Genomic DNA, 13,313 nt, shown 5'->3' with positions numbered 1-13,313 from the left:
CACTAAACTTCCCTCCGGAACCACCAATCATTCAAACAGAGATTGTTGAGGAACGAACCATTAAATCAGAATCCTCTAGTGATTCCGATTCAACAAATTCAATTATGGAGAATCTGGAACCTTTAAGTATGGAAGACCGAATGAGAGCTAAACGCACTGGCCAAGGTCACGCAATTACTCATCCAGATATTAATGCGCCAGATTATGAAATCAAAGGACAAATTCTACACATGGTGACTAATCAATGCCAATTTAGTGGTGCGCCGAAGGAAGATCCAAATGAACATCTACGTACCTTTAATAGGATCTGCACACTATTTAAAATCCGAGAAGTGGAGGATGAACAGATATATCTCATGTTATTTCCCTGGACTTTAAAGGGAGAAGCCAAAGATTGGTTGGAATCGTTACCTGAAGGGGCGATTGATACATGGGACGTTTTAGTTGAAAAATTTCTTAAACAATTCTTTCCTGCATCTAAAGCCGTAAGACTTCAAGCAGAAATTGTTACGTTTACACAGAAGCCGAATGAAACTCTATATGAGGCATGGACTAGATATGGAAAGTTGTTAAGAGGATGTCCGCAACATGGTTTAGACACCTGTCAAATAGTACAAATATTCTACCAAGGATGCGACATCACTACAAGGAAAGACATAGATATAGCAGCTGGTGGTTCTATTATGAAGAAAACCGAAACTGATGCTTATAAAATTATTGATAACACTGCTTCCCACTCACATGAGTGGTACCAAGAAAAAGATATCGTTAGATCATCTAAAGCAGCTATAGCCGATTCTAGCCATGACTTAGATTCCATTTCCGCAAAGATAGATGATGTGGAGAGACGAATGGAAAAGATGACTAAGGATATTCACTCAATACGAATTAGTTGTGAGCAGTGTGGAGGACCACATTTGACAAAAGATTGTCTCATTATTGAATTAACAATGGAACAAAGAGAGAATATTTCATACATAAACCAAAGGCCTGGAAATAATTATCAGAATAATTATCAACCGCCAAGACCGATTTACAATCAAAACCAGAATTATAACCGAAATATTCCATACAACAACCAACAAGGTCCTAGCAATCAACAAGTATCCAATAATACTTACAATCAGCAAAGACCTAATTTTCAAAACAAACCACCACAACAAACCGATGATAAAAAGTTGAATTTAGAAGATATGATGATGAAGCTAGTTGAAACTCAAACGCAGTTTTTCACCTCTCAAAAACAAACCAATGAACAAAATGCTCAAGCATTTAGAAATCAACAAGCTTCTATTCAAAATCTGGAACAAGAAGTAAGTAACCTAGCAAGGTTAATAGGTGAAAGAAAACCGGGAAGTCTACCTAGTGATACAAATGCTAACCCCCGGAATGAAACAGCTAAAGCCATTACCACAAGAAGTGGTACAACACTTAAACCACCTGAAATACCTGTAACTTCTGATGAAGCTATTCCTACTCCACAAGAACCACAACCTGATCAAGATAAGGAAAAAGAACCGGTAGTTGAAAAGGTTATTGAAGATAACACAGTTAAGGCTAAACCTTATGTTAAACCATACCAACCACCACTTCCTTACCCGAGTAAAATGAAGAAAGAGAAACTTGAAGCCGAGTAATCCAAATTCTTGGATATGTTTAAACAGATAAATGTAAATCTATCTTTCATTGATGTAATTTCAGGAATGCCTAGATATGCTAAATTCTTGAAAGATCTAATTTCAAATAGAAAGAAAATGGAAGAACTCTCGGCTGTTACCATGAATGCTAATTGTTCAGCAGTGCTGTTGAATAAGATACCAGAAAAACTATCTGATCCAGGAAGTTTCACAATTCCATGTTTTCTGGGTAGTCTTAGTTCAATAGAAGCATTGGCAGACTTAGGTGCTAGTATAAATTTAATGCCGTATTCACTATACGCTAAACTAGACCTTGGAGAATTGAAACCAACCAGAATAAGCATACAACTAGCCGATAGATCAATAAAATATCCTAGAGGGATAATGGAGAACATGCTAGTTAAAGTTGGTACTTTAGTATTTCCAGTAGATTTTGTTGTTCTGGACATGGAAGAAGATTCTCAAGTTCCTCTCATATTAGGAAGACCATTCTTAAATACGGCTAAAGCAATGATAGACGTGTTCGGTAAGAAACTAACCCTAAGTATAGAGGATGAGAGTGTTACCTTTTCAGTTGATAGAGCAATGCAACAACCGCAATCTGCAGATGATACATGTTATTATATTCAAACTATAGATGCACATGCAGAATTATTAGAAGAATTTCCAGAATTACAAGGAACAGGAGAATGTTCTTTAGGAGAAGGTAATGAACCAATTGATGAAGCTGAAATGTTAGCTACACTTATAGCTAATGGATATGAACCAACAACAGAAGAAATTCAAATGCTAAAAGAAGAAGACAGATATCGATACAAATCATCGATAGAAGAACCTCCGAAATTAGAGTTAAAGCCACTTCCAAACCATTTGGAATACGCTTATTTACATGGTGAATCTGAATTACCTGTAATAATATCGTCTTCTCTTACTGAAAATGAGAAATCACAACTCATTTCTGTGTTGAAAGCTCATAAACCAGCCATTGCATGGAAGATTCATGATATTAAAGGAATAAGTCCTTCGTATTGCACACATAAAATCCTTATGGAAGAAGGTCATAAAACGTATGTGCAACGCCAACGAAGACTAAATCCTAATATGCAAGATGTAGTTAAGAAAGAGATTATTAAACTGCTAGATGCAGGTCTAATTTATCCAATCTCTGATAGTCCATGGGTAAGCCCAGTTCAATGCGTGCCTAAGAAGGGTGGCATGACTGTCATTACAAATGAGAAAAATGAGCTTATTCCTACTAGGACTGTAACAGGATGGCGTGTATGTATTGATTATAGAAAATTAAATGACGCCACCAGAAAAGATCACTTTCCCTTACCTTTTATTGATCAAATGTTGGAAAGATTAGCCGGAAATAGTTACTATTGTTTTCTAGATGGATTTTCCGGATATTTTCAAATTCCAATAGCACCCGAAGATCAAGAGAAAACCACATTCACGTGCCCTTATGGTACTTTTGCTTACAAACGCATGCCATTTGGACTTTGTAACGCCCCTGCAACCTTTCAAAGGTGTATGATGGCGATTTTTCACGACATGATAGAAGAATGCATGGAAGTTTTCATGGATGACTTTTCAGTCTTCGGTGATACATTTGAATCATGTCTAGTTAATCTGGAACGAATGCTTATTAGATGCGAACAATCAAATCTAGTACTTAATTGGGAGAAATGCCATTTCATGGTTAAAGAAGGCATCGTTCTTGGACATAAAATTTCAAAAGAAGGAATTGAAGTGGATAGAGCTAAAGTAGATGTAATTGCTAAACTTCCACATCCTACCAATGTTAGAGGAGTTAGGAGTATTCTAGGGCATGCCGGTTTTTACCGACGTTTCATAAAAGATTTTTCTAAAATTGCCACTCCTATGAATAAACTCCTAGAAAAGGATGCTCCATTCATCTTTTCAGATGAGTGTATCAAATCTTTTAATATTCTTAAAGAAAAACTCACTAATGCGCCGATCATGATAACACCAAATTGGAATCTACCATTTGAACTAATGTGCGATGCAAGTGATTTTGCAATGGGAGCCGTTTTAGGACAAAGGATTGAAAAACGATTTCAACCTATATATTATGCTAGTAAGACGTTACAAGGAGTACAAACGAACTATACAACTACTGAAAAAGAACTTCTTGCTATTGTCTTTGCTTTTGACAAATTTCGATCATATCTCGTTCTAGCAAAAACGGTGGTCTATACTGACCATTCTGCTCTTAGATACCTATTTTCAAAACAAGATGCTAAACCAAGATTAATCCGTTGGATCTTACTCTTACAAGAGTTTGATATTGAAATCCGAGATAAAAGAGGAGCAGAAAATCTCGCCGCTGATCATCTTTCTCGTCTTGAAAATCCCGAATTAGAAGTTCTAAATGAATCGGCCATACAAGACAACTTTCCTGATGAATATCTATTGAAGATAGATTATAAAGAAATCCCATGGTTTGCAGACTATGCAAACTACTTAGTTTGTGGATTCCTTGAAAAAGGATTATCGTACCAAAGACGAAAGAAATTCTTCAGTGATATAAAACACTATTTTTGGGAAGATCCACATCTGTTTAAAAGTTGTCCCGATGGAATAATACGCCGATGTGTATTTGGAGATGAAGCTAGTAAAATTTTAAACCATTGTCACACAGGACCAACAGGAGGGCATTATGGGCCTCAACTAACAGCAAGAAAAGTTTATGATGCTGGATTCTATTGGCCTACAATTTACAAAGACGCACACCTTCTTTGCAAATCCTGTGATGCTTGTCAAAGGGCCGGAAAAATAAGTCAACGTGATGAAATGCCACAAAATGTCATCCAAGTATGTGAAGTATTTGACATTTGGGGTATTGACTTTATGGGTCCATTTCCAAAATCTCATAATAATCTATATATACTCGTAGCCATTGATTATGTATCTAAATGGGCAGAAGCACAAGCTCTTCCAACTAACGATGCACGAGTTGTAGTCAACTTTTTAAAACGTCTTTTTGCAAGGTTTGGAACACCGAAAGCTTTAATAAGTGATCGGGGTACTCATTTCTGTAATAATCAACTTGAGAAAGTTCTTAAAAGATATGGAGTAACTCATAAAATCTCCACCGCATATCATCCACAAACAAGTGGACAAGTTGAAAATACCAACCGAGCTTTAAAACGTATTCTAGAGAAAACCGTAGGATCAAATCCGAAGGAATGGTCCATTAAATTGGAGGATGCACTCTGGGCTTTTAGAACAGCCTACAAAACTTCAATTGGAACCACACCTTTTAGACTTGTTTATGGAAAAGCATGTCATCTTCCAGTAGAAATTGAACACAAAGCATTTTGGGCTTTGAAAACATGTAATCTTGATTTACATGAAGCCGGACGTCTACGATTAAGTCAACTAAATGAATTAGAAGAATTAAGACATGAAGCATACGAAAATTCATTAATCTATAAAGAAAGAACGAAGAAATGGCATGATAAAAGAATCAGAAGTTCAAAAGAATTTAAAGAAGGAGACAGAGTTCTTCTTTTCAATTCACGATTCAAGCTATTTCCTGGAAAATTGAAATCAAGATGGTCTGGACCATTCATAGTCAAAAGAGTTTTCCCATACGGAACGATAGAATTAATAAATTCAAATGGGATTGAATTTAAAGTCAATGGTCACAGAGTTAAACACTACATACATAGTCCGATGGAAGTCGACAACGAAGTTAATCACAATTTCGACACCACAGCTAACTAAGTGTGGGGAGAATCAAGGGGTTTATGTATTTCTGTTAGAGTTAGATTGTCTGTTTTCATGTAGTTCTCGAAAATGGAACCCGAATGGTCTTTCCCTAGCAGACCCTAAAGAACTAGTCTTCTCCCCCCATTCTGAATTTTTATTTTTTTAGGTTTTTACAAAATGAAGACTGCCTGTGAACTAAACCATGGTCTAATGCTACACGCTTTGATCACTAAACGTAATAATGACATACTACCGAGTGAAATAGTATCAAGAATCAGAGAAAGAATGGACGGAGTTAGAAAAGAATCCAGATGCGAAGATAATATGTTACAATTTGGTAAAGGAAAATCAAAATCCGCAGCGAAAAGAAGAGCACGACACCTAGAAAGATGTCACAAATGCGGAAAATGGTCACATGGAGGTAAATGTTCAAATAATCAAACCTATTCAAATACCGAATTTGTTACTTTATGCAGAGACGGACCGTTCATATGTTTAGAAGAAAAGACACTGAATGCTCGAGGTTACGCCTATGTAGCTATGGAAAACCAATTAAACCGATTATCTTATGAATGAGATAGATCATATAACTAAGAATACTATCTCACAGGTAAGTCTGTACAGTTTTTATTTTTATTTTTTTTATTTTTAACCTTTTGATAATAAACGCTAATTTGTTCGCTATAAAGTATTAAATTGGTATTGAATAAAATTAGGTTTGGCGACCGAAATTATTGATATCATTCAAAAATTTATTACATCACTGCGAAATTTAACGTTTATTCTTAAGGTATAAATATCTTTAATCAACCAACCCAAAATATTTCAAAAATTCGTCATGAGTTAAATTAGGTCTTGGAACCGAAATTACTTTACCGAAAAGAGGGGCGCATATTTTTGATAATATTTGATTGATTAAAGTGGGATAAAAAGCCAAAAAGATTTTTAATTTTATTTTTACCATGTTTTTTTTAAAAGTAATATATAAATCTTAAATTAATATTGTAAACTTTGTAAAAACAATATATTTAAAATTGTAAATATTTGAAAAATTAATATAAGTTTGGTGTGAATTTATAATATGAATTTTTAAAATTAAGTTTGGTGTGAATTTTTAATTTTTAAAATATGAATTTTTAATTTTATGCATTTCAAATTTTAAGTTTCGTGTGAATTTTTTTTATATTAATTTTGAATTTTATATTTAAATTGTGTGAATTTAAAAACAAAAATTTACTTTATCTCATTAAGTTAAAAATATGATTTTTAAAATTCGTCGTAAGTTGAAGACTAGGTCTTTGAACCAAAATTGCTTTACCCGAGGGAGGGACGAGAACTTTTATTATCATTATTTTTAATCTTATTGAATTAAAGTATGCCAAAAACATTAAAAAACCCAAAAATCTTAGCTTTTAAAACAATCGCTACAAAAAGTCAAATTTTAAAATTTTGTCGAAGGACGGACTAGGACATCGATCCGAAACAACCTAGTCCTAAATAACAAGGGAAACAAAATTTTAAAATTAATTACTCAATTGTTTTAATTAGTATAAGATATATTAAAAAAAAAAAAAAAAAAACCAAACTCCGCGACTCGCGGAGTTTGAAGGGGAAATCTCCGCGACTCGCGGAGGGACCAATTTACAGAAAAAAAATAAAGCTGAACGAACAGCTCAAACCACACCCCACAAAAACATACTGCGAAGAACAGCTGCGAAAACCCTCGAAAAAAACACGCAAAAACACCCCCAAAATCACAATTTTTAACCGTTAATCATCAAATCTTTTACTAAAATCATGTTGAGAAGGATGCTATCTAGGAATTACTCAAGAAAAACGGTAAATTTCTACACCTAAACACCATTTAATCCGAAAATTAGTGTTCTTGAGCAATTTTTTCCCCAATTTGCTTTTGATGCTTTTTAGTGTAATTATGCTTAAATTGTTTATGTATTATGCTTGTATAACCTAGATTGATGCTATTTAACATGATTAGAAGCCTTAAACTTCAAATTTTGAGTAATCTAGGGTTTGTGTTCTTGAGAAAATTTGAGGCTTTTTGATATAAACAGGTTATGGCCAATTTTTGTCATGAATTGTTGCTAAATTAAGTAGTGTAACATGTTTAGGTAGTTAAATGATCCAAACTTTGAGCCTAAACATGATTTTGAGAATTAAAGTGGACTTTTTCAAGTCTAAAAATTCATGAACTTGATTTTTGAAAGATAATGCCATTTGAAACTTGTTTAATTGCTAGTAATGATTATTTTGACATGTTATTTGAGTTGAATGCTTATGAACTTGGCGAACATTTTCGTATATGCTATTTTGAAAAAGTGTAGATTTGATGAAAATATGAAAATGAGCTTAAGTTTGATATAAATTGATCATGTCATTGTAATTATTTTGATTTATGATTTTGCTGACACTAATGCATATTTGGATGCACAAAAATTGTGTTTGATGTGTTTTGCAGACTGAAAGGGGTGAATCTTCATCCCAAGCTCGCAATGCTCCTGCTGAAAATGCGGAACAACAGGAGGTGGATAACTACTACAAGCAGGATATACCTCATCCAGTCATGACCTTTTCTGATATGCACTTGGAAGATTTGCACTCGAACCTGAGATTTGACAGACTTTGGATAGATTATCCAAAATACCAAAGGGGTTTGCATACTCTTCATTCTAAGGTTGTTGAGGTACCTAGGGTCATAGAATGGGGACCTTTAGAAGCTGTAGAATTGGCCGGGCCAATTAGGGAATTACTTGTACATAGGTATGGTAATTCTACTTTTAACGACTAGGTACGTTTATTCACCATGCGTAGACCTGTATATAAAGTATGGTGTGAAGAATTGTTGTGTAGTATAGAATTAAATGATCGGGTAGCTAGTTTAACCGATCGATCTTTTATTAGATTTTTGTTAGGAGGTTCGATGCGCCACATGTCTTTACTAGACATGGCTCAGGCTTTACGTATATATACGCCTGAGGAGTTAGCATCTGCCGATTGTAGAGGGTTGATACTAAATGGTAGAAAGATAGATGAAAATTTTGATACACACGGTGTATGGAGTCAAATGACAAGCCATCACCGATTCAAAGGGGGAAATTACTCTTATTTGGATATAGATAGAGCTGAATTAAGAGTGATTCATAGGTTTTTAGCTAATTCGATTACACAAAGAGGTAAGAACAAGGAAAAGGTAAATGAACAGGATTTGTTTTACCATATGTGTATTCGAGACCCACAAAGCGCTGTAAGTATACCTTATTGTGTGAGTTATTATTTATCAGCTATGGTAAGGGGGATGAGACCGCATAGCATAATAGGAGGTGGTATTTTTATTACTTTGATTGCTGAATATCTCGGTGTGGATATAAGTCGGGGGGGATTATTAGTGGAAGAACCAGAACCCCGCGATACTATAGGTTTAAATGTATACCATGGTACGAAAGTTTTGAAGAGGCGAAATAACGCCGCAGTACAATACCATGGTAGACATCCACAGGTTGAGAGAAACCAACAGCAAGGTAATGTAGGAGGGGGAAATGAAATGCAAGAAATGCAAAGGTTTATAGCTTCACAGGAGTACGAAAATGCTAGACAGAGAGCATTTGAAGATTGGCAAGTTCATCAAAACCAAATCATAGCTCATTGCCAACATATAGGTAGAAACTATATTCCTACTCCGAAACCCATATTCCCTCCCTGGTCTATAGAGATGCAACCACCGTATCCTACGTATAACCCTGCCGAAGCATTCTATAGCACCTATGGTTATGCTTGGAACCCCTATTGGTATCAATATCATCCCTAGTCTACTTAGTTTTATTTATTTTGTAATTTGTAATGTTGATACGTTTAATACTAATGTTAATAATGTAATAGTTTTTATAATTGTCTAACTTTTATTCTTAGATTTTAATAATTTTTGAATGTGGGGTAATATACCAAACTTCAAAAATATGTATATATGTTTGCAGTTTATCTTATGTACACAACAGGGTAAAACAACGCATTTTCAAAGACTGGCATTAAGTTCAGCAAAAGCAACTAATTTTGACGACAAGATGCAAAATATATGTGAAATAACAACAAGACGGAATGAACAAATGATGTGCACCATTTATCATTCAGCAAACAAACGCCAATATGTTTGGAAACTTTAGTAAAATTTAATCATTTTCACACAAATCACCCTCAATAACTTAAATTGTTACTGATTTCTTGCAAATGAGGGCATTGCAAGATCTTAAGTGTGGGAAGGGGTTAAATTCTTTCGGATTTTAAAATTTTTTTTACTTTAAACACTTGGTTACCATTAGAAATACTAGTAAAGTAGTAGTTGTATTAGAATCTAGTGCTCTCTGATAATAAAGAACAGCCCTAGTCTTATATACTGACTACCCAATTCTAGTAAAATTTTTAAAAAATTTTCAATTAAATGAACTCAAAATCATGTTTATACATATTTATGAACAATAAAACTAGGTTTTAACACCGAAATTATTGTTACCTCAGAAAGGACATAAATTGAGAAATAAACCAAAATGTTAAAATTCATTTAAAATGGAATAGAGGACGATAAAAAGGAAAATAAAAGCCAAGTGTGGGAAAATTTACCAAGTTATCTTAAACATATGTCACATATATCTGTAACAAATAACTGAAAATACTTTTGCTTTGGACTAAACTAAACTGTTTTACCTGATTTACTGTAAGAAAGATGGATCTACCCGATGAATCAATTCCATCATTAAAAGGAAGTAAAGTCTTCTGAAAAAGAAACGCGCTTCTTGATTTAGGTCAAGAAGTTGTCGTCCAGACCAGCTGTAGGTTGACGAAAAATCTAGAAAAGTCATCACTAAAATCAGCAGGAAATCCACGGACCTCAGCATTAAACAGGGTCACCAAGTGGTCAGATTTATCCTAACCATGAGAAGGATTTATCTCGTAAAATGGGGGGGCACCATGCAAATTAGCTGGATAAGACTAATAAATTAGATCCCCAGAAAGGATAATCTCCTTAAAAGATCAAAAATCAGCTTTTAAAGACTGATATTACTCAATCCTTGAGATTGACCTTAAAGATTGAGAATTCAAACTCATGGAATTCAATGATATCTAAACTCGAGCTTGAACGAGAAAATATTTTGATCAAAATTACAAACCGATTTGTTTTTTTTTTGAAAACCCTATTTTCAATGCGTTCATTACCATTGAACGTAAAATCCTAGGAATTCACCTGGAATTCATTAGGTCACCTGAACTAAATCGGATGTCAACCGTAAGAACGGTGGTTGCATAGCATGGTCAAAGACAGGACCTTGTGCCAGACCGAAAAATCATAAGGGTGAGCTTCACTATTGCTCCTACCAAGGATAGTAATTGCGTCCGACACGTTATAGAACATAATTAAAAGCATGTCAGGGGACATTGCCTTAACAGTTGCTTGTTCAACGCTTTCCTTTACAACCGGACGGTAGTTTACCGAAAGGTAATATACGGGACAAGTAAACTGGACGTGTTGCTTTCCAAATACAAGGTTAGCAAGTGGGTAACACAAAACCGCAAGTTTTGAGCTAAAATTTTCAAATCTGAAACCCACCAAACCCACAAAAATATTTTGCAAACACCGGTAAAGGGTTATTCCGGAAAACTTATCTAGGGTAAAAACTAGATTTAATTTTCAAAAGATCAAATGTTTTTATAAAGATCCAATTTCCTTAATGGATCTAAATTTTTATAGTCATGTGGGACTGTAAACCATATCGTTACTACCATTGTTTATACCACCGTATAGAAATCACTGATGTACAAAGTGTGAAGAATAAAGAAGTGATTCTAGTATTTCAAGACGATATTGCTTGAGGACAAGCAACGCTCAAGTGTGGGAATATTTGATAATGCTAAAAAAGAACATATATTTCATAGCATTATTCCTCAAGAAAGACAAGCTTTTAGTTGCAATTGTTCTATTTACTTTTGATATTCGTTTAAATAATAAAAGGTGAAGACAAAAGACAGATTCGACGAATTGAAGACGCAAACGACCAAAAATCTCAAAAGTACAAAATACAATCAAAGAGGTTCCAATTATTGATAAGAAACGTCTCGAAATTACAAGAGTACAAGATTCAAAACGCAAAGTACAAGATATTAAATTGTACGCAAGGACGTTCGAAAATCCGGAACCGGGACCAGAGTCAACTCTCAACGCTCGACGCAACGGACTAAAAATTACAAGTCAACTATGCACATAAATATAATATAATATTTAAATAATTCTTATAATTATTTAATATATTATATTTATTTATAAAATCGTCGGTAAACAAAGAGCCAAACTTGTGTGAGCTGTAAAAGCAAACTCCGCGACTCGCGGAGTTTGAAGGCAAAATTGGCCGCGAGTCGCGGAGCCCCAATTTCTGAAACTCCCTATAAAAGCAACCGAATTCTGATCGCAAAAACCATCTTTTTTTCCTTCTTCTCTCAATATATACGTAATATATATTTTAATTTTAATTTTAATTTTAAATCCTAATAATAAGGGTATGTTAGCGAATATTGTAAGGGTGTAAGTCGAAATTCTGTCCGTGTAACGCTACGCTATTTTTAATCATTGTAAGTTATGTTCAACCTTTTTAATTTAATGTGTAGTGACCCGAACTTTTCCATGTTTATATATATTAATTGAGATTGATATTTACATGATTAAATATTTCCAACATGTTAAGCAATCAAACTTGTTAAGACTTGATTAATTGAAATATGTTTCATATAGACAATTGACCACCCAAGTTGACCGGTGATTCACGAACGTTAAAACTTGTAAAAACTATATGATGACATATATATGGATATATATATATAGTTAACATGATACTATGATAAGTAAACATATCATTAAGTATATTAACAATGAACTACATATGTAAAAACAAGACTACTAACTTAATGATTTTTAAACGAGACATATATGTAACGATTATCGTTGTAAAGACATTTAATGTATATATATCATATTAAGAGATATTCATACATGATAATATCATGATAATATAATAATTTAAAATCTCATTTGATATTATAAACATTGGGTTAACAACATTTAACAAGATCGTTAACCTAAAGGTTTCAAAACAACACTTACATGTAACGACTAACGATGACTTAACGACTCAGTTAAAATGTATATACATGTAGTGTTTTAATATGTATTTATACACTTTTGAAAGACTTCAATACACTTATCAAAATACTTCTACTTAACAAAAATGTTTACAATTACATCCTCGTTCAGTTTCATCAACAATTCTACTCGTATGCACCCGTATTCGTACTCGTACAATACACAGCTTTTAGATGTATGTACTATTGGTATATACACTCCATTGATCAGCTCTTAGCAGCCCATGTGAGTCACCTAACACATGTGGGAACCATCATTTGGCAACTAGCATGAAATATCTCATAAAATTACAAAAATATGAGTAATCATTCATGACTTATTTACATGAAAACAAAATTACATATCCTTTATATCTAATCCATACACCAACGACCAAAAACACCTACAAACACTTTCATTCTTCAATTTTCTTCATCTAATTAATCTCTCTCAAGTTCTATCTTCAAGTTCTAAGTGTTCTTCATAAATTCTAAAAGTTCTAGTTTCATAAAATCAAGAATACTTTCAAGTTTGCTAGCTCACTTCCAATCTTGTAAGGTGATCATCCAACCTCAAGAAATCTTTATTTCTTACAGTAGGTTATCATTCTAATACAAGGTAATAATCATATTCAAACTTTGGTTCAATTTCTATAACTATAACAATCTTATTTCAAGTGATGATCTTACTTGAACTTGTTTCCGTGTCATGATTCTGCTTCAAGAACTTCGAGCCATCCAAGGATCCGTTGAAGCTAAATC

General features: G+C 33.8%; 1 long non-coding RNA gene across 3 annotated transcripts in view; it reads left to right on the top strand.

The window, feature by feature from the left end:
- Positions 1-13,313, top strand: part of LOC139847819 (uncharacterized) — a 69,753-nt gene that overhangs the window by 29,246 nt on the left and 27,194 nt on the right. The gene's annotated exons all lie outside the window — the stretch shown is intronic.

The sequence above is a fragment of the Rutidosis leptorrhynchoides genome, chromosome 5, assembly GCF_046630445.1.
Source record: "Rutidosis leptorrhynchoides isolate AG116_Rl617_1_P2 chromosome 5, CSIRO_AGI_Rlap_v1, whole genome shotgun sequence".
Lineage (NCBI taxonomy): Eukaryota > Viridiplantae > Streptophyta > Magnoliopsida > Asterales > Asteraceae > Rutidosis > Rutidosis leptorrhynchoides.
This window is presented reverse-complemented; position numbering and strand designations above follow the sequence as displayed.